Below are 17,192 nucleotides of genomic sequence, written 5' to 3'. Positions count from 1 at the left end.
TGTTTCTGAATGTTGAGTAATTTGGGGCAGTCGAATTTGTGTTGAAAGAATGATGTTTGCTCATCATTCTCATACATTTGAATGAGCAATTTCCTAATGCAGACTTTTCCCCACCAATGAAATATACCAAGACTCTTACACCCACCTTGGTGTTTTCTAAAAATATAGATTGTCTCATTTCAACATTGCACTATCCCAAATCATTTTACCTAAGGGCTAAAATACTCCCCCCACCACCACCTCCCTGCATCTCTTTGAGACTAGGACCTGAACTAGACTGATCAGAAAAAAAGCATGTCTGAATTAAACCACCAATTCTCTAAGGGAACGGAAAACATGGAATTAACAGCGTCGCCCCCCTCTCTCTGATTAGGCTCCTTCTCCGTGGGCTTGATGAATAATGTTGCTGGCCCCTTTTCAGAAATGAAGTAGAAATATGGAGAAATGAAATTTGTATCTTATAAAGTGACTGGAAATGTGATTATAATACAGCTGTCAGTTTTGTTCAAGTGGAAAATTTTTAAGTAAATCCAATTGCAACATTATTTGGTTCTTTTAAAGCAGGGTAATGTAGCTGTTTCCTGCGTATTGATTATTTGATTGGTACCTGTCTGTTGAACCTATTTTTTTTCTCAGTAGCGCTCATTGATGTGGTTTAATGTATATTCCTGTAATCTTTCCCTGTTTTATAAACTTACAATCATAATTGAGCTGCATTAGAGAGACATGTTCTGCTGAAATCACAAGGTCACCTAATGGCTGTGCCCTCTTGTTGGTTATGTATTGAGGCAGTCCTAGGACAGTTCTTCTGAAAAAGACAGAAGTCGTTTTTTTTTTCCTCTACAAAGCAGAATTTCTAGATTCCATTCTGAGTATTGGGGAAATGAGGCATTTGAGTAGTAGAGACTGGGTTTTGAGCTTTTTCCTTCTCAGCCTATTAAAATGATAGTTTCTGCTGAAGGTACTCTACAATTTAAGTATTTTTTTTTCCAAATCCCAGTCCTTTCCACACATTTGAAAATGGGACCGAAGTTTTGATTTCTCCCATAACAAGGGACCTGGTGGCTTAGATTTGCTCAAGGAGCAATATCTTCTGAGGTACATCACAGCCCTCGGGAGGTGGGTGGGTCTGGATACAGGTGGCCAGGGAAGCAGACGGGGCTCCAGTGGGTGGTGGAGTCCTGCCCTGGCACTCACAGACTGTGTAGCCTTGGCATTCCCCCTACCTCACCCATCTCTGTCTGTACCTCAGGGGGCTGTCGGGAGGTAGAGGAGCTGCCTGGTGTGCTGAGCAGAGGGCCCAGCCAGCAAAGGCCAGCAGAGAAGCTCCTCAAACTTGAGTCTTCCCCCACTAATAAACAGGAATTACGGCCTTCTAGTTGCTCAAGCCAAAGCCTTGGGATGTACTATCGTCTTTCTCTCATTCCTACCACAAAGCTGAATGCAAATGCTGCCAATTCAGGCATTAGATAGACCCAGATCCGCCCCTGCTCTCCGCCTTTATCGCCTCCACCCTGGTTTTGACTCTGGAAACCACCCTCTGACTGGGATGCCAGCTTCCTCCACTGCCCTTTCTCCACCATCAGCCCATTGTAACCTTTTAAACTGTCCAGCAGAACCCTCCAGAGACCCTGGTTGCTCATCTCAGGGCAGCTCCAAGTCTCCTGTCTGTGATCTGCAGGGCCTGTATAATGAGTGCCTCCTCCACCTCCTCCCCTCTCTCCCCACCCAGCTACCCCAGCCATAGGAACATGGAAAATCCCACCTGGGCTGCTGGCTTCAGAGTGGCTCCCAAGCCCCCACTCCCTTAAGTACTACCGAAGTCAGCCTCCTTAACCTCATGGCTGGCGGGGGAGGGCAGTGAGCTGCCACAGGAAATAGGAATTCGTGGGGGGAATGGGGTTGAGGGTTAACGTTGAGTTTCAAGACATCCCTCACTCCAACCCACTCTATGAGTCTGTCTGGGGCTCTGCCTACACAGGGCTCCTCACCCCAAAGCCGACAGTTTCCCGCCCACCTCCACCACCCTGCCCAGCCACAGGGACAGCACAGGACTGCTCTGGCCTCAGGAGTTGAGGATTGGCTTCTGGCCCTAATATCTCATCAACCACAGAACACCCCAAACAAATCTCTGGGGAGACTGAAGCAGCAACAGACAGCGTGACCTTTACCAAAGGTCCACGACAGGAACAGCCCATCTGACCTGTGCTGTCCCCTCCCCCAGGCCAGGATGCCAGTGTCACTTTCCCCAGCACCTGTCCTGCTAGCAAGCCCACTCTGCTGTCAGCTCAGCCTCACCAGCAGCTCAGCCCAGTCCCCACTAGAAAAAACAGGAATGGGGAAAGGGACCAGTACCTTTCTCCCTCCCTCTCTTAGGGAGGAGATATGTTTCATTCAGGTTAGTGTTCCACCTAGAATTCTAAGAAAGGATCAAAGTGGAGGCCTAGGAAGCTCCTGGAATAACACGGAATGACCATTGAATCTCTGAGTTAAGAGAATGTCCTCATTTAAGACTTCAGGACTCCTGTGACCAGCATGCTGTGGGGCTCAGTAGACTGTCTGGACTGATTTTTCAAATGAATGTCAAATGTTGTTTGCTCTGTTGAGCCTTTAAGAAATGTACAGGCTACTGATCTTGGGACATTTAAAAGCTTAAATTGTCATTTCACTTTGACCTGCCTGAAAATAAAAGTGAAAATTGGTTTGCCATGCTGCCCTTGTGTGCAGCCACACAGCAGAGGAACTGCTCTCAGGGGGTCTAACTTGCTTCTGTCTCCGTAGGACAAGACAGGGCCCGGGCAGCGGGTGGGTAGTGGGAAGGCTGGTGGTCTGGCAATTTCTGGCCTGGGGCCCTCTGTGTCAGAAGAGGGAGACAATGGAGATACAACCCGAGTTGTGCTTTGAAATCACTTTAGCATTACTTGGAAACTGTCCGTTCCCAGACGCCACTCCGGAAGGTTCTGATTCACTTGTTCCGGGGATGGGGCCCTGGCTTCTCTATTTTTCGATGCTCCCTAGAGGATTCCATTGTACAACCAGTGTTGATAATCACTGGGTTAGACAGAATGGGAATGTTCTGGAACCGAACACTCAATCTGTACTTGCTGCTCTCCATGCATTCCAGTCCTTCTAGGAGCTCTCTTTGCCCACCTCCTCCTAGTCAACCAGATGTTGTCAGGGAGGCCAGTTTTGCTGACATGATATGGTAGTCACGTCTCTCTCTAGGTTCTGATGTCTGCTTCCCAGGTGGAAACCTTGTGCCGTCCAAGTCACCCTTACAAATCCTTCAGAAAGTGACCTGTAGGAGAGTGACATCTCGCAAGGCATCTGACACTGCTGGTCTTCACTGCAGGGCTGAAAGAGACCTGTCCTTGCTCACCAGCAGGGGGACACTGCATTGTATGAGAGCAGGTATCTACCTGGGAGACTCCCACTGGGCACTGGAGGGGTGCTCAGGAGAGAGGCAGGAGGGGCCCACAGGGAGACACAGAGTTCCACCTGCTCCTCAGGCTCAATCCTTCGGTGGGGTGGTAGCCAGAGCGGCCTATGTAGTATTTAAGCTGTTATGTTCCTCTCCCTTCTCCCTTCCTAAATGTGCACAGTTGAGTTTAAGTTAACTCTGCGTGCAGCAAGCCTTCATCTTAGTTGAAGACAAATCGCTTCACCTTTCAAGCCTGGGGCACCTTGTTGGAGAGAAGAAGGGCCTGGGTAAGGGGCTGGGCCTCCCAACCTCTTCCCCCCGCAGCCCTACAGCCCCACCTCCCTCTCCCCCAGCTACACATGTGCTCAGGCAGCCATGTGCTTGGCCTTGGTTATGATTGATGTGGGCTGGGCCAGGGGGACCCTTGCAGAGCTGGTAGTCTCTGCAGCACTGAAACCTCATCCTATCCCTGACTCTCTGGTTGTCCTGAAAGCAGCCTGCTCTGCTTCAGGCAGAGTTGTAAAAACGCCTAAGAGCAGACAGGCAGAAGAGGAGGCTTGGAAGTCAGTTGCCTATAATTAGGAGCTAAAAGTTCTCATCCCATCTTCCCCTCTTTCCTCCCTGGTCTGGTGGGGTCACCATTTTTATACCAGGTTCAATAGATCTCTCATCTCCCTGGCAAATCCTTATGCAAAAAAAAGTTCCATGCAACTTCCTGGTTTTCAGCTTGGCACATCCAAATTATCTTTTGCATTCATCTGTTTTCATTACCCATACCCAGGCCTTTGAGTTGTATATGCTTTGTGTTTTTCTAAATGCAATTGGGGTTTTCCAGCGCTGTGCAAAGCCAGGAAATATGCATGTCATTTAAATGACTCCAGTTAACCTTTAGCCTTTAACTGGTTGCTCATAAAACTTGCCTCTCTCCTAGTGATGAGTTAATTGCATTCTCTACAGCAGCAAAATTGATGAAGATCTACAGCCTTTTTTTGTTCCGTGCTGGGCCTCCTTTCCTCTGCTGCATCTACCCCATGAGTCCCAGAACCGGATTCTAGCAGAGCGACCTGGAGGTGGAAATGTGAGTCCCAGGTAGTATCTAGTGAAGGTTCTAGGCTAGATTTATGCAGCCTTGTTGCCACTCCCTTGGCCCTGGCTTCAGCTGCTTCCCTTCCCATTCTATATCCTCTGCTGGATCACACAGTCATGATAGGAGATACGATCTTTTGATCCATTTTCTTGGGCCAGGCACTGTTGCAAGCATTTTACTCAGGTTAACTCATTTAACCCTGACAACCTGGCCAAGTAGGTCCTGTTATTATCCCCACTTTACAGAAGAGAAAGCCAAAGTACAGAGGTAAAATAACCTGCCAAGGTCACACTGCCAAGAAGTGCAGGAGCCAGGACACGAATGCAAGATTCAGACGCAGAACTTGTACACTTGACTCTGGGCTAGGACACCTCTGTCCATTCAGTTACCCTCTAACATGTCCTCCTGTCCATCCATTATTTACTGAGTGGTGGGCACTGTGCAAGGTGCCAGAAATACACAGAGGAATAAGACAGCCTGCACTTTCAGGCAGCTGCTGACATCCTGGCAGGAGCTACATCAGCAGGTGGATGTCGGTGCTTTGATGGAAACTGTAGGGAGCAGCAAGGAGACTAGAGTCGTTGTGCCTTTGCTCATGATGGGGGATAAATAGGGATAGGAGTTGCTACTGGGAGCCCCAGCTATTGAGCGGAGTGTTGTTTTAAGTGGGTATTTAGCAGGCAGACAAGCTGGGCAAGAGTGTTCCAGGCAGGGAGCATCCTAAGTGAAGTCACAAAGTTGCGTGTGGTGACTGGTCAGTACCCTGTGTCTAGAACATCAAGTGGTATGTCATTTCCTATGGCTGCTATAACAAATGTCTATCAATTTAGTGACTTAAAACAACACACACTTACCATCTTATAATTCTATAGGTCAGAAGTCTAGCTAGCATGGGTCTCAATGGGCTAAAATCAAGATGTCAGCAGGCCTGCTGTTCTTTCTGGAAACTCTAAGGAAGAATCCGTAGGCTAGCTTTATGCAGGCCTTTCCAGCTTCCGGAGACTGCCTGCATCCTTTGGCTCATGCCCCTCTTCCATCTTGAAAACTAGCAGTGGTGGGCTGACCCATTCTCATACCACATCACCCTGACCTCTTCTGCTTCCCTCTTCCGCTTTCATGGACCCCTTCTGATTAGATGGAGCCACCCAGATAATTCAGGACCATCTCCCCATTGCAAGGCATTTAATCACACCTGTGAAAATCCTCTTGTAAAGTAACGTTTTCACAGGTTCCAGGGGTTAGAGCATGGACATGTTTGAGGGCTGTTGTTCTATCTACCACGGGTGGAGTGTGGGATCTGGCAAAGTGGGGGATAGAAAGATGAGCCAAGGCCCAGCATGACTTTCTGTAGTTACGGGATCCCCAAGAACCAGTGGCAGATGCACAGGCTAGGAAGTAACCCTTGAGATGCTCTTGGGTTATGTTACTGGAACCCACCCCCAGCCACATCCTTGGCAGCTCCTCTGACCTTTCAGCCCCATGCAGGGCTGAGGCCAGCCCAGCAGGCCTCCTCTTTGGTGGTACAGTTTAAGACTCTTTTCTCCGTGCCTCCCCCCTTCCTGCCGCCGTCCCCAGGGTGTCCCTGATGTCTGCCCACTGACATTCCCCAACTTGCCTCCCCCAGTTCCGGACACCCAGCCACTTCCTGCCTTTCTTGCCAGTCTTCTCCATCCTTCCCCTGGGTTCCTGCCGTAGGCCCTTCCTATGATTGGTGCCGTCCCCAGCAGCTTAGGCTCACTTCTCCCTAAAACTCCTTTTTGCCCTAAAAGGCTCAGATGTCACCCTCCATGGCATTCTGACCACCTCCCACACACACAAACACGAGGCACCACTCCCTTGGGTCCTCAAACCACAGAGGCCCTTCTTGTTTCTTCTCAGACATCATTAGTCTAGGACAGTGGGACTAGAAGGCGGGTTCTCTCCAGCTGATTTTAATCGGGAGGAATTTTAATCAAAAGCCCCAATTTGGTTGTGAGAGGGACATTTCTCCAGGAAAGGATTAGAGTTCCAGTCATTAAATGGTCTGTTGCAGAATGTTAGTCCTTGACTAAAGTGGTTGGATTTAAAAATGAAATAAAAGAAATGTTTTCAGTTTCGTGTGTGTGTGTGTGTGTGTGTGTGTCTGTGTGTGTGTGTTTTCTTTTTAAGAAATGAGAACATTGTTGACCATGATGGAAAAACATTCTGATTCAGGCCTTAAGTATATGTATGAGAATTGAGGTTCTGCAAATGCCTTCCTGGATTTTGATGGCTCTTGTTAAAAAAAATAAACCCACGGTAACCTTAGATACTGTGTGTGCGTGCGGGCATGTGTGTTTATGTGTATGCACATGCGCATGTGTGTGTATGTAACGGGAAGGCATAGTAATATGCTTTATGGAAATCCAGATTCACTCATTTCCAGTCATCCCTTCGGGCCTGGGACCATGGCTCATGAGAGGTCCCACTTCCCCATCTGGGCTGCTCTTCCCCAAGACCCAGGTCCAGTCTTTCACTTCTCTTCCTGCTACGAAGAAAGTGTTTCTCTTGAAAACAAGTGACAGCACTCCCCCTCCCTAAATGATACAGAGTGACACCAAAGACAGGAACTCATTTGGGTGAAAACTTGAGGGTTAAAAGTGAGAGTTGACAGGGCTTAAGCCCTGATGGGTTTACTGGTGAACTAGGAACCAGTAGTGTATCTAGGAAGCCAAAGGGGCTCTGCATTTGTTCAGCAGCCATTTACGGAGGCCCTACTGTGTGCCGGAGCAGGGTAGGGCACTGGAAATAAAGATAGGGGGTCTCCCACCTCTTGTATCTCTCTATTCAACCTTCTCCTGAAAAGAAAGAGGCTCATTCACAGTTGGGACCAGGGTAACAGGCTCCTCCCGCCTTGGATACACATTTTTAAAACTTCCATATTTGGTGAATCTATATCCTGGTTTGTTGTTTGGTGTGTGGCTGTGAGATTATATTTAGCTCTAGAAAATGTGGGAGGTGGAGAACTAGCTGCCCAGTGGGATTTCCCCGACAGGGTCCGAGCTTGCAGTTTCTCCTCCAATTGATCTCTGAGTTTACCCTTCTGGCTCCAACCCCTGCAAAATAGTGACCCCTGGAGAGCCTAGTCAAAGACTCTGAGAAATCCTGCAGACCCTAAGCCACTGAGCAGGCAGGGGTAGTAGGAATTGCCCCTCATTGGCAGCTAATTCTCGTCAGGCGCTGTCTGAGGATTTACATGACCCCAGGTCCATTCAGCTCCAGCGCCATGCTCTCATCCACCGAGCCCCACCACGTCTCATCCCATCCTAGCATGGCCCAGCCGTTCCAACCCTGAAGCCTAATTCTTCTCAGCACATGTAATAATATCTCCAGTTTCCCCAGTACTGATCTTGATTGCAGGTGGTGCTAGAAACCCAGGATAAACACACTGAGCCCCAGCCCTATCTCCTGACCTGGGGAGCCCTCTCCTCCCAACCTCCTCCTGCCTGTGGAACTGCTCTTTCAGCTGGGAGGGCCCGGCAGGCTGTCTACAGGAACCTGTCATGGAGTTTGTTGACTGGGGGAGAAGGCGATGGCTCTGACTTGCTGTTTCATGGGTTTAATCTGCTAGGGATGGAAGGCACCTGGTCAAGGAGGCAGGAGCAGCGATCACGTCCATGTTCAGCTCTTCCTGGCTGGTTCTGTTCACCAGCAGGTTCAAGGCCCAAGCCCCAAGGGGCCACAAGGGCCTGTGCAGTCTGACCCTCAGCCAACTCTCCAGCCACATTGCCCATTCTGGGTCCCGGCCACACCACCCCTTTTAGTTCTCTGGCCTGCCTTGCATGCTCCCCTCTACTTCTGACCCTCATACGGGCCAGCCCCTCTCCCTGGGACACTCTCCTGCCACCATGGTCCTCTTTGCTCGGCTAAATCCCTGACATCCTTCAGATCTCTCCAGATGGCTCACATCCTAGCAAAACATTTTCTGACTGCCAGGTCTCTCTCTTTTCACTGCATTAGCTACTGTTTTTTATTTTCTATTTTTGTGCTGTTATTTGATTCATGTGGGTACCAAGCTGCTTGGGGGCAGAAACCCTGACTCTTTTGCTCACAGTTGAATCCTGGCACTGACAGCGTAGTAGGTACTCAGTGAAGATTTGCCAGATATGAATGAATGGAAACAAGAAAGTGGCTTAGGAACTGAGCCCATAAATGAGGACATTGTCCTTATTTTCAAAAATCAGACCGTGATTCCAGGGCCCAGGGGCTCACTTGGAAACCTCGCTCATTTAACAAACTCTGACATTCATCCTCACTCTGGGCTGGCCCCTTCTCACTAGGAAGTTGGAATGAGATCAAGACTAGATCCGAGGGTCCAGTGTTAGTTTTCTGAACTCACCCGGCTATGTGAGTCATCGCCATGGTGGAGGGAGGCAGTCTGAAACTCGAAAGGTCAATCAGTACGTCAAAATATGTAGTAAATCACACTGCGCCTACAGGGCTCCTTCCAGTTCCTTGAAACGCCTGCCCCTGTGCCGCTCCCCAAAGATGCTGCCGAGGAAGCAGCAGCCCAGGCGCGGATGGTGATTACCTCGAGGAAAATTAATACCGTGCCATCAATTCTGGAGGCAGAAAGGGCCCACAGCCAGATGGCTGTGCATGGGCTGGAATAACTCACAGCCCTGGCCCTGCAGATAAATCAGCAGGTCTTCCCCGAGAGCCAGCAGGTGCCTTTGTCACGGGTGGGGGAAGGGAGCCAGCGCCACAGCCCCTCTTCCCCAGGGTCTGTCTCCGTCTGAGGGGTTGAAGGGCACCTCTGCAACTCCCATTCTCAGCTGGGGCCAAGCTCTGAACTGGTTTGTGGACGGGGCTGTGGTGCCCACATCCTTGTCCCCAATAGCATCATGGGAAGGGGCTTTCAGCCTGGCTGTCAGAGCACACGTGACAGACCCATTTTCACACTGCAAGCCTTAATTGGATGGTCAGAGGGCACATCTGTGGCTTATAAAAAACAAATGGCCCGACGATTGTCGTGAAAGAGAGAGAAACTGCCTCAGATTGAGTCCCCAGGGATGGAGACGCTGGAGGCAGCGGCGGACTTGGGCCCTGTCCTGCTCTGTCACTCGCTCTGAGGCTGCGGTTGCTCTCTGCATCTTTACAAGTCTCTGTTTCTCATCTGAAAATATGAGGGTAATGAGGCCCAACATAATGTAAGGCTGTAAGGAGGAGTGAGTGAGAAAGCGCGTTTAAAATGATCTTACACAGTACCTGTGTGTTATAAGCACTCACAGTCATTATTGCCCCGCCATGGTCTTGGATGGCCAGACCCAAGAACAGCCTTGTGTTTTAGTCATAAGTGCCTTTATCACTGTCTGTGGGACTCTCATCCAAAGTGTCACATGCTGTATTCTTCAGGGCAGGCCAGGCCATCTGCAGGAACAGGTTAACCTCCGCAACTTAGCACCTCGAAGATTTATTTCCGTTCACTCTCCTTGTCCCTCATGGTCAGCGGGGTGCCCTGTTCCCCACGTCACTCAGAGACTAGGCTGATGGAGGCGCCACCATCCCACAGCTGTGCTGCCTGGCACACACCCACCTCCTCAGCTTGAAGGGCAGGGATAAGTGAAAGATCATGCCCTGCTCTTAAATGCTTCTACCGGGAAGGGACACACTTTTCCCTCACTGTCCCTATGGCCTCACCAAACTGTTGGGGTGAGGGGAGGGAATGGGGGAAGGCATGGCTTTTGTCTCGGCCATGCTGGTGAGTATGCAGCCTCTGCCTGACTCCTGGAAATCTCTTAGTTCAGTAGCTAGGATTTAGGAGATCAAGTGTACCCAGGCCCTCCCTGCACTAAGCCAGGAAAAAATCTGAGGAACTAAGAACAAAGACTAAAACTGAAGGGGAAAGGGAAGAACCCAGTGAATTAAGGCCTTGACTGATTTCAAGACAGTAGGCAAATTCTGGGGTGGGCTGGGCTGAGATGAGGCCGGCCCTATTGGGGGTGGGGTGGGGATGCTTTGCAAATGGTCGTGTTCTGAAACCATCACCATTGCTGACTGAACATCAGGCACCAAAGGAAGCTCCAGAATTACCCCAGTACCCCCAACCACTGCCAGAAAAGAGGGCAACTGGGCGGGCGGTAGCACAGCTTGGCCATTGTGGTTAGATGTCCTTCAGGGTTTCAGAGCTGGTTTGGACTGAGAGAGCTAGTACCATGGGTAGCACAGGTCAAGCCTGCATGGCAGAGGAGGCTGGGGAGTGTAGTGGGTATGAGCACGAGCTTTGGGGGCTGGCTGGCTGGGTCCCAATCCCTACTCTGCTACTTGGTGGCTGTGTGCCATGAGAAGTGACCTCACCTCTCAGGTTCTGTCTCCTTCTCAGTGAAGTAGGGGGAATAATAAATAATGGCTATTCAACGGGATGTCACAGGGATGAAATAAGATAATGTGTGTAAAGCACAGAGCCACTGCTGAAAGTGCACTGTTATTGCCATTGTTGTCATTGGGCTTGCTTTTTATGAAGATTTTTTGATTTCTGGGGTGTGTACACAAGCACCAAAGCCAAGGGTAAGGCTCCGGTGGGGACCCTGGACTCATATCCTGGCCCGCAGGTGGGGGTCAGGGGCGTGTGATGGTTAGATAGCTCCCCTGCTATCTCTGTGCCCTGGGCAGGTTACTAAACCTCATCTGTAAATGAGATCATAACTCATTCCCCCTCCGGGGCTTATGAGGACTCAGTGAGACAGTCCATGTTGTTTTCACTGTGCTTTGCTGTACTAAGTACCTGAATAGTAACTCCAGTAACTGAATTCCCTGTTAAAGATATAGCCAAGATGTCATTTCAGATGATGGCAGCAGGGCAGATGGCGGCAGAAGCCGAGTCACTGTATACCACTGCTCAAAAGGGACAGGCAAGACTGCCCGAGTGCCTGGACGCCGCCCGGTTCTTGCCTTTCTGGAGTGTCATTTTTTAAAATCAGTGCTACACTAGCTCTTCCATTCTCTTCATTCCACCTCCGCTTAGCGGAGGCAGCTCTGTGCCCAATACCAGTACTCCCCAGTCAGGACGCACTTGGGTACCACCTTGAGGGTGTTAGCCATGTTACAGAACTAAATGTACTGCCATCTATTTCATGTTTTCCTTTGAATCTCTTCACAAGTTCTCCTGCTCAGGGCCAGGGGCAGGGGTGGGTTGAGCTAATTCTAACCTATACCCATGAGCTAAGAATATATTTTCCTCAACATGGGAAGATAAATATAGAATGACTCAAATAAAAGTAACCATTCACACATGTGCCATCTAAAACCATCTCCCGTCCCCTGAGGTTTGCACATAAGTGTCCTTGTTGGTCACTATCTGCCCTACCTGCCCTCGGAGCAGCGGGTCCCAGGGCTCCCAGAAGGAAGCACTCCCTCTCGAGGGGGTGGGCTGTGAGGCAGTTTGTAAAACCACATTTAATATTCGGCATTGTCATTTCTAATTTACAAAATTAACCTAAACTACTACTTGTTTTTTTATGGTCACCTACAGATGTTAAATGTTCACAGAATTTGCCTGAGTGAACATTGCTCTAAAAGGCTGGGTTTGAATAATACTGGTAGGACTCAACCCCAGGTTCTTTTGGGCCCAGGCAAGAAACTTCTATTTCTGTCTCATCAGCACTTCTTCCAGGGAGGCAGGGAACCCATACAAACCAATTATGTGTCATAATCACTAGGGATAGGTATTTAAAATGCTGATTTCTTGACCCACTGCTAGGGGGGAGTTGAGGGGGGGGGTGTGCCCACATCACCAGTCAGGTGAAGGTAGTGCTGCCATGTGAGGTGTCTGGGAGGGAAGGCCCTGCAAGTTTGAAGCAGGAAAGGTCCAACATGCTGGCCAGAGCTCCTGCATGTGCACAGCTGTCCTGGAAGCCTCCGTCACATCAGACACTGCATGAGCATGAGACCCTCTCTCCCCCTCCCCCCCTCATCCCCCGCTCCCATAGTCTAGTGGCCTCAGGGCTATTGTTGCCTTAGAGCAGCGGTTCTCAACCTGTGGGTTGCGATCCCTTTGGTAGTCTAACGACCCTTTCACAGAGGTCACCTAAGGCCATCCTGCATATCAGATATTTACATTACGATTCATAAAAGTAGCAACATTACAGTTATGAAGTAGCAACGAAAATAATTTTATGGTTGGGTCACAACATGAGGAACTGTATTTAAAGGGCCAGAAGGTTGAGAACCACTGCCTTAGAGCCTACTAGATCTTTCTATTACCTGGTGCTCTCCATCCCCAAAGCTGTCCCTGCACCATGACCCCTTCATCCCTCAGTACTGATAACATACATAGGCCCTACTCTGCCCCAGGCACTCCATGGAGTATTTTATGTGTTAGGTGAAAGGAATCTTCCTGCACTTATGAAGCAGGTAATATCTTCATTTTACATCTTTGAGGACTGAGGCTCCCGGAGGTCATGTGATCAGCCCAAAGTACATAGCTTGGACGTGGAAAACCAGCCTCGGAGCCCTGGTTGCCTGGCCCCCAAGGCCCCTTGCTCTTCTCTCCATGCCCAGGCCTCTGCCCTCAGCCTCACGCAGGTGGAGTGGGTGACATGTTTCCTCTTCAGGTGCTGTTGCTGGTGCTCATAGGTCATTCTCCGCGTACCAGTTTCAGTTGGGATAGGTAGAGCCTTGATGAGGAAGAGGATGGACCTCTGGTTGTTCTCTCACACCCAGAGAGAGCTGCTGGAGAAGGCCCACAGGTGCACCTGCTGGGCAGCTGAGGAAGCTCAGTGCGCTTGGCTTTTCTGCCCTCTGATGCATAGCCTCAGGCTCGAGAAGGTGCCCCGAACCCAGCCGTGGGCTGAGACCTTCACTAAAGTAACCTGATGGGCTGCAGAAGTCCGTGCTCTGCGAGCCTCTTCTTTCCTAAGGGCCTGAAAATGATGCAAAACCAGACCCCTGGCATTGGTTGGAAAATGGGCCCCTACTTAATTCTGTCTCTGCCCCTCACGCACCTGTCCTGGTCCGTTCAGATTGAAGTCCTGCCATAAAGTCAGTACTTTCATGTTTTCCTTGTGCTGTTTAAAGGTCACCAAATAACATAGAAACATATTCACGTTTTAAAAGCTCAGACAATTCAGTGTGTAAAAAGTGAAAGTGTACCCTTTCCAGCCACCCTGCCACCCCTCCCATGCCCCCCAGCCTCTTCAGTAGGAACGCCCAGCTTGGACTGGGTGTGTCTCCCTCCAGTCTCTGCTCTCAGCACATGCACACCTCTAAGTTTGTACTCGTAGGCAAGGACTTCATCTTGTTCACCATGTCACCCCGGGCACGGGGCCTGGCACTTAGTAGGTATGTGATAAATATTTATTGACTGCATGACTATTCCTGTTGTTTTTACACAAATGGGACCATGTCTGTTTTGGTCCACAACTTGGCTTTTCCAGTTAAAAGCAGGGTTTTCCTGTGTCAGGACTTGTGGGTGGAGCTTATTTGCACATCACTGCATTAAGTGGAAGTGCTCGAGTGCATCCTCACGCATCACCCCCATCCGGTGGGCACTGGACAGCTTCCAAAGAACCCAGGAGAGGCGGGCCTCGTGAGCAGCTCTGGTGGGAGGGAGGCCTCACTGTGAAATCTCTGGGTTAGCGTTAGGTGTCTTGATATGCAGGACAGCTGTTGTCAAATTGCCCTTCACAAAAGCAGCTAGACCCATCGGTCCTCCTCCTGGAAGCATAGGGGAGTTCCCATTTCCTCACCCCTCACCCACGCTGACCACTGTCCGCCTTTTAAATCAGTGCCAGCATGGAGGCACAACACTCTAAGTGTTGTCAACCTGGTAAATAGTCAAAGGAGGCTGCAGGAATTCGGCCTCCCAGGCCCCAGGTGCCTGGGGTAAGGGACCCAGCTCAGGAAACAGTGTTGATGCGAACAGCAGGGCAGCTTGCTAAGCAGCATCAGGCTTGGCTTGTAGCTTGGGTTCAGCTCCGCCAGGCACCATCCAAACCAGCCAACTCCATGTCCTCCCTCTGTTTGTCCCAACCCTGTCTTTGCTCATCAGAAAAGACTTCCTGCGGTTGGAATGCCTGGCCCCATGCGTGTTTAGAGGACACGCAGCTGTGTTCTCTCAAACCTCCGCCATCCTTTACACTCAGGATATCTGCTTTGCGTTCCCAACCCTCTGCTTGGCAGTTGCTTATTTTAAAATAGTACCAGAAATGTGCTTGCTTAGTTATTTGGTTCTCTGCCAATGTCCATCATGTGAAATAGTACATCCCCTGTGCGGTTTTTCAGTTTCACAGGAGTGGGACCTGCCTCATAAGGCTAAAGCTTCACCAGGTGACTCTAGGGGCTGGTCAGAAAAGGGACCAGAGGGACCCGAACTGGAAATCTTACATGACAGATGTCCTCAGGGAGCAGAGTGGATGTCGGTGGGCAGCAGAAATAGCGCCGTGGAGCCTCTGCGTCTCCGCAGTGGGCCATTTTATTACTCCATCCTTCCAGTAACACCCCCCACTCCCGCCACCCTGCCCCATCACCATGGAATCACAGTCCTGTGTCTTAGGAGGCGCCCCTGGATTTTGCTTTTAAAGCTCCCCACCCCCTTTCTCAGTAAAGGCCTGAGGTAAGCAGTTTTCTCTCCTATGTTATATCCACCCCAACTCACACCAGAGACTGCTTCTATTAAAAGAAACAGGAGATTGATAACTGGTGTAGAGAAAGATATCACTTATTCCAGAGGGTGAACGGGAAGTTGTGTGTGGCTTTCAGTAAAAGCTCCCTGGCCTTTTCAGTGTCGGCCACTCAACAAAGAGGGCCCCTCTGTGGGGTATTTACTCCAGGGTCTGAGAGCAGGGCCAGAAGGCGCGAGCATAGCTCCGGAGGTTGAGATTCTGGCTCAGCCACTTGGGCTGGCAGCGCTGTGTGACCAGGCAGTGCCTGCAGCCCCGGGCACCCTGTCATGAAATGCAGGCACAGCATGGGGAGGGGTCCCAGTGCAGCGGCAAGAAGGGGTAGAGGACAGGATAGCAGTGCACACCAGACCAACAGCCCTCAAGCCAGCGCTGCTACTCGCCAGCAGGGTGGCTTTGGCCTGAGGTTTCCTTGTCTGGAAAACACGGAGCATTGTCGGGAAGGCCCTGAGCACCATGCCTGAAACACAGCAGGCCTCTAGGAGGGGTGAGCCAGTTTTATGACTGAGGCTGTAAAGTGACCTGCTAGGCTTCTGGTAACAGCTCCTGGCTGTCTGGGGCCTGAGCTCTCCCTTCTAAAGCATCCACTTTCCTTAGCAGGAAAGGCATGCCCACGTACCTGGTCCCGAGCAGGGGACCCCCTGGGGGCAATTCTGCTGTGGGCTGGCTTGGTTAAGCTTCTCCACCATCCAGCTCGGCTGTAGGGTCTGCTTGGACTCAATGTGCAGGAGTCCTTCATACTCCATTGGAAATAAGCTCTTAAAACACACTTAATCCATTCCCTGGCTGGCAGACATTTCCAACATTTCCTTGAAAGTTGATTTGCAAATACAAATTTGAACATAATTGATTTTAATTCTTATCCCCAAAACTTTGGGTTTGTCCTTCATTCTTTTGTTCTGAGCACAATGGTAACAGAAGGGGCTCTATAGTGAGAATTCATCAGGGTTTGATCACCAGGTCAGTTGTCTACTCACTATGGGCTAAAACTCTGTGGGCTTCAGTTTTTTCATCTTTAAAACAGGATTGTTGTGAGAATTAAATTTCTTAGTATAGCAGAAAGTGCCCGGTCCAGTGCCTGGCCCATAATATAATGCTCAGTACATGTCAACTGTCACTACCCTCATTGTCATGACCATCCCCAGTCTGGTGGGAGACAGGCCAGGAAGTAGGTGCCCCACCCCCAAGTGTTGAGGTCCCCACGGACCAGGACCATCTCTAGGGACCCATCCCAGGACTCTTCCTCTCCACCCCACCCCCTGGAGCTTTCTGGGCTGTGCCTTGAGCAAAGATGTGCTGCACTAGGATGTGTGCTCCAGGAAGGTCACTTCCACGGTCAGCGTGATGGTGAGGGAGCAGGCTGGAGGCAGGGGACTGCTGACAGGTGCCTGTCATTGGACCTTGAGCAAGAGGATGATGATGTGAGCCAGGGGGTCTGAAGGGTGGCAGTTGGGAGGAAGGGTCCACTGGCTTCATGACCTGTTGGAGGGGAAGTGGGTGAAGGTGAGTACCTTTGAACAATAGGCAGTTCTCAATCTGTGCAGCTGCCATGGCAGTTTAGTTCTTTCTTGTGTTTTTATATTTTTATATATAGATATTTCAGAGAGGAAGGGAGAGGGGGAGAGAGAATAGAAACATCAATGATGAAAGCGAATCATTGATCGGCTGCCTCCTGCATGCCCCACACTGGGGATTGAGCCCACAACCCAGGCATGTGCCTTGCCTGGGAATCGAACTGTGACCCACGGTTCATAGGTGGACATTCAACCACTGAGCCATGCCAGCTGGGCTAATTCTATCTTCTTTTGTAACAGCGGCCTTAGGAAGCAGGACTGACCCCATTCTTCTAAGTCAGTGATGGCGAACCTTTTGAGTTCGGCGTGTCAGCATTTTGAAAAACCCTAACTTAACTCTGGTGCCGTGTCACATATAGAAATTTTTTTATATTTACAACCATAGTAAAACAAAGATTTATATTTTTGATATATTTAAATGCCATTTAACAAAGAAAAATCAACCAAAAAAATGAGTTCGCATGTCACCTCCG

General features: G+C 50.0%; 1 protein-coding gene across 3 annotated transcripts in view; it reads left to right on the top strand.

Annotated features, from left to right (window-relative positions):
* Positions 1 to 17,192, top strand: part of CLEC16A (C-type lectin domain containing 16A) — a 227,042-nt gene that overhangs the window by 120,671 nt on the left and 89,179 nt on the right. The gene's annotated exons all lie outside the window — the stretch shown is intronic.

Source organism: Myotis yumanensis, unplaced genomic scaffold (assembly GCF_028538775.1).
Source record: "Myotis yumanensis isolate MYYU_CA2020_CCGP unplaced genomic scaffold, mMyoYum1.0.hap1 SCAF_4, whole genome shotgun sequence".
Lineage (NCBI taxonomy): Eukaryota > Metazoa > Chordata > Mammalia > Chiroptera > Vespertilionidae > Myotis > Myotis yumanensis.
This window is presented reverse-complemented; position numbering and strand designations above follow the sequence as displayed.